Source organism: Arachis ipaensis, chromosome B7 (assembly GCF_059453495.1).
Source record: "Arachis ipaensis isolate K30076 ecotype BB chromosome B7, ASM5945349v1, whole genome shotgun sequence".
Lineage (NCBI taxonomy): Eukaryota > Viridiplantae > Streptophyta > Magnoliopsida > Fabales > Fabaceae > Arachis > Arachis ipaensis.
In genome coordinates this window covers 94,934,183-94,939,691 of record NC_142442.1, presented here as the reverse complement: position 1 = coordinate 94,939,691, position 5,509 = coordinate 94,934,183, and the positions used below count along the sequence as shown (strand labels likewise).

Sequence of the window (5,509 nt, the reverse complement as noted above, 5' to 3'; positions counted from 1 at the left end):
TCACTCTTGTCACTTGGGGGGTAGGTGAAGGACAGCCACATCAGCCACATCACACTTGATGTCTATATGCCTTTTTACTTGACTAGCTACTCTTTTGCTCTGATTTCAAACCTGCTAGAACCAACAGAATGTGTCAGTATTCTTGCAGTTTTTCCCCTCTATTTTCTTGCAACACAGATAAAGGATTGGTTCACGTTGGTGGTGACGCCCACTAGGGAACTGGCGTTCCAGCTAGCAGAGCAGTTCCGCTTAACTGAGATAATTAGCGATTCCAAACAGCCATCTGAATGGCATCCAAAGAGCCACTGGTGATCTCTAACAAGGACGCGATGAGGAAATGGTCAAGGACCATGATTTTAACATTAAAATTGTTGGTTCTGAAATCACACGTGAGAATGATGGCTTGGCAATGAGTTCGCGTAATGTGCGCCTTTCTACGAAAGACAGGCAAAATCTATGATTTTATTTTATTCAGATATGTATATTTTAATTAGTTCATGGTAGTCATGGTATTTAATATGAAGCACTTGTTATGATAGTAATGATAATTGTAACGCTGAGCCTATAAAGTCTTTATAACTAAAACTAACAAAACTGTTTTCCCCCGTTCCATCTGTGGCAGGCATTATCCATAAATAAATCTTTGTTAAAAGCTAAATCAGCAGCAGCAGATGGTCAGGTGCATTGTGAGAAGTTGAGAAACTTAGTGGTCCAATGTATTACTAAGGCTGGTGGACAGATTGATTATGCTGAGGTGAGTTCTTGTTTTCAATTAATTTGGATTATTTGATGAGATAATCTCTATAGCTTAATTACATAATCAACTTCAAAAGCATTCAGTCTCAGTTAATATATTATTAGATATTTACAAGTGATGTGCAATATGATTATTGCTAAAGATATCCTAGTTGTATGATTGGTCAGGGAAATTGGATTTGCTTTTATTGCTGTTGTCCTTATTCTTTCTATGGGTGGTCCTGGGAGTTCGTTGGACGATTTAACATGATTATGGTTATAAATATTATTATAAATAACAATGTTGGACAAATTTTGAATATAAATAACTTTTTGAGACATTTCATACTTGGATTATATATTTCTCATATGCATGTAGTGGAACAAAATTGTCTTTGCGGTACACGTATATAGAGGGAGTAACGCAATCTGAAAGAATACCTATGCAACTCAAAATGCTATTTTTTATGCACCAATTTCAGTTAGCAGCAAGATCCATCATCAATTTTCTAGAGTCATGCCGTTGGTGTAATCACATTTCAACTTTTGGGATTTTGCCTTGCTGTTTTAAAATAGTCTATTATTTTCTGTATCTTCTAAAATAGAGACATTGGACACTGTTGCAAAAGTCTCTTTTGTTTTCTTTCCCTGTCTCTCACTACTACCAAATACCAAATAGGATACAAAAATAGTTTTTTTTTTGGGGTCTTCACTATCTCTGTCTTTGTCCATACATTACCCAACCACTACCGTAATGCCAAAGTTTCTTTGGGGGTAGTGTACACTGTGGCCTCCAAACAATCAATTAAGAACATTGAAAAGACACTTTTGTCCCAAGAAATAGAGAGAATAGTGAAAAGACATTGACTTAGATGCATGTTAACTAGATAGATGCATCTTTTCTGCAGATTGTTGATCAAGAGAATTTGGAAAAAGTGGAATTTATCAATGGCAGCCCTGTTGTCTTGTGTGTTGCAGCATGTTTGGGAAAGTGAGACTTATAGACAACATGGAAATTAATTTCAAAATAGATGTGAAAAATTGATATAGTTAAGCTACCATGTCTCATCGTAGCTCTCAAGGATTCGCCACTTGGTAAATAGCTAATGCACAATGCAATGATACACCACCAACGCTCTGCTATTAATCCTGAGCACTTGGGGCTGATTTAATCTTTCCAACAAGTTACAATAGGTAAAAGAAAGTAAGAATGCAAGGTTAGAGTGAGTGAAAATCTAGGAATCAATTTTTGACCTCTCAAAACCCGAGGTTACATGTTGCAGAATATGCAGTTTCGGGCAGCAATTTGTGAACAAAACTGGGAGCAATTTAGCCACTCAAAATGTATGAAATTATTTTTCTATAAAACTTAAGATGTATAGATTATTCTCCTAAAATTTCAGAATTTTCCAATGTGTGGTTTGGGAGATATGATTTTTAGAAAATGGTCATTTTCTGCAGAAACAATGCTGTGCGAATTCTAGAACAGCAACTTCAAAACCACATATTTCAATACTCTGAAACTCTTTGGAGGTAAAACCAAAGAGGAATGAAATATTAGGATGTCTAGTATTTTATGTACAAATTTCAGGACAATTCGAATTTTATAGAGAAAGTTGTGTCTTCTGGAAGCAGGGCTGTTCACTGCTGCGACAGCACCCTTTCCTTAAAATAAAACCATATTTCGAGAGGCATAACTTTTTCTAGAGAAGTGAAAATGCTCTGGGACTTAAACTGGGTGAAAGATGGGTAAGTCTGATTCAACCACACCAAACTTTAGGAGAATCCAACCAAAGATGGATTTTATATGATTTTTTTAAGTTGGTTACTGCTTGCTGTTTTTCTGAAGTGTACTAAATCAGTAGCCAATTTTTAAAAAATCATATAAAATTAAATTCTTAGAACGCAGTTGCAATACCAAAACCAAAGTACACTTTAGGATTCCTATTTAAAATAAATAATAATATATTAGGATTTTTTTTGCCCCTTTTTTTATATGTATAATATATTAAGTATATGTATAATATGTTATACCTCTTATATTTGCATATGGTTAAGCTAATTGCTATGGCTGAAAATTATATGTTGTTGGCTTTATTGACACTTTAACACTTGAAGTTGTATTGTTATAGCTGAAAATCGTTTGTGCAATTCTTGTTGTTGTAATTCTAGTTTTGTGCTAACTGAAGTAGCACTAAGAATTGTGCTAACTTTATTTTTTAAGTTGGCATAGTTTTGATAATTTATACAACTATTTTTAGTTCGGTTTCTAATTATTTTCAGATTGATTTTTTAATTTTTATAATTGCGAATGTCATTATAAATATTTTTCTAATTACTTTTCTATATAATTATGCAGGATAATATTGAAGATGATAATGAAGATTAAGCTGTTTATCATTGTGGTTTATGGGTTAAGATGGACTAATATTGAGAATGGATACATGTATGGTAGACTAATTACTTTTATTAGATGATACTTATATAGAATATAATATTTTAGTTTTTCGTAGAGTATTAGTAGTAAATTCTAAGTGGTCTTATGCCTATTTTGATATGGCTATGTTTAATTTAGTGTGAGATGTATGAATATTAGTACTTTTGGATCATTATAAATATATTTTATTTACAAATAATTTTTATTATTTAAAGAAATTATTTAGTATAATTATGTATTTATTTTTATTTTATAATATTTAACTCATTTAATTAAATATACAGAATTATATATGTAATCATATTACTAAATATTATGTACAAAAAATTATTAGAATATATATATATATATATATATATATATATATATATATATATAGAAAATAAAAAAAAATGAGGAACCTAAGGCTACACTTATATAGAGTAGCTATGGTTATACAGAAAATTAAAAAAAAAATGAAGGACCTAAGGCTACACTTATATAGAGTAGCTATGGTATACAATGTGGCTACGCTTTATAGGTGATGCAGTAGCACTGAAAAGCGTAGCCTATTTTGGTAAAAATGGAAGTTGAAAAGCGTAGCCTTTGGTCCTGTACAACATCACTTCAAAAGCGCACCCTATTCCCAAACGCCAAAAGCATAGCCCTTGGTACAGAAAAGCGTAGCCTTTGAGAATAGGCAACGGCCGAATAGGAATCACCCCAGAAAGCGTAGCCGTAGCCCAGAAAGTGTAGCCATAGCCTAAGGCATCATTTTTTTCACTTTTGGCTACACTTTTCAAGTGTATCTGAATGGGTGTTTTTCTTGTAGTGTTTGGTTTTTTAGATACTAATCATAAGAGAGGGGTTATTGGGTTCTATCCTAAATTTTAGTAGATAAGGTAAGGTTTCTCAAGAACCTTTGTAAATTGATATATTATGAGTATTAGGTTTTGATTTATATGAAATATATGATGTTAGTTTGAATATTGGAGTTTGTTGGAATTGTCTTGGATACTTGGGAGCATTTGGTGTTGGATTGGTGACTTGGTTATGTTTGGAAGCTTTATTTGTACTCAATCGTGGATTTTGGTACATATTAGGAATCGGCTAAAATATGGTTTTGGTTCCCTCTATGTAATATAATATTTCTGGATACTTAGGCTAGTGACCTATAGGATAGGATTGGATTAAATTGGTTGTTGAATTTGTTGAATGATGATGTATGATGATTTGATGATTTTGGGTTATTTTGATGGGTGTTGGTATTGATGTTGATAAATGATGTTGGATGTTGAAGTTTAAGTTGATTTCTCATGATTAGTCGTGATGGAATGATGATTGATGAGTTTGTTATGTGAGAAATGGTTTAAAGCGATATAATTGGTAATTGGATATGAGAATTTGATGATATGAGTGGTGGAATGTGATACATATGGGAAGAAATGATGTGAGTTGAAGTTGGTGTGGTTTTGGTTGAAAATTTTGGTAAGTTGAGATCCTTATGGTCTTTGGTAAAATTGGATTTTTGATGAACTACAACGGATCATATCTTGAGCTACAATTTTTGGTACTTAATGAATTTTATATCAAAATAAAGATAATTCAAAGAGTTTTAAAATGGAATAAATTTTTTAGAGAGAGATATGATCGTTGGAAGTTGGGGTCAGAAATCTGAATTCTGTGTTGTAGAATTTTTTATTTCTGGTTTGTGTGCGCACGCACACTGCTGTGCGCATGCTCTGGACAATGGCTGTGTTTTAACTTATGCGTACGCACAGCCTTGTGTGCACCCACGCCTTATGTATTTTTTAAATCGTGCGCACGCGCACTCTTGTGCGCACGCACACACAGGGGGTGCCTACTATTGGGAGCGCTAGCGTGCTCTATGCGCACACACAACCTACAAAATTTTGCCAGTTGTGCGCGCGCACATGCTGGGAATGACAGTCTATTCAAGGCGATCGCACGTATCTGTGTCCGTGTCTAAAATGAAATCTTTTCCTTCTGTACGTATGCACACTTCTATGTGTACGCACACTTCTTGAAATTTCTTCTGTGCGTGCGTACGCACAACACTACACATATGCACACTGCCCTTTTTTTCAATCAAAATCTTGTTTTTGCTTGTTGTACCTTCCCAGCAAGCTTGTAATCTTACGTTACCCTTATCTAAGATCCTTTAGCTTTTTTTTAGGTGTCAACATATGGAGGATGCTTTAGGTAAGTTTAATTAGATATGTTTCTTGTAAAAAGTTTAGAAAACGGAGACTCAGGTTTCTGGAGTACTGAGGACAGTTTCCGTTGAGTGAGAAAGGGTTTAGGGTTTAGGGTTTAGGGTTTTCGTGGAGTTACTCT

At 33.9% G+C, this 5,509-nt stretch overlaps 1 pseudogene; it reads left to right on the top strand.

Annotated features, from left to right (window-relative positions):
* The first annotated feature begins 287 nt into the window (after nucleotides 1-287).
* Nucleotides 288-1,780, top strand: LOC107608190 (pantoate--beta-alanine ligase-like; annotated as a pseudogene).
* The last annotated feature ends 3,729 nt before the right edge of the window (nucleotides 1,781-5,509 follow it).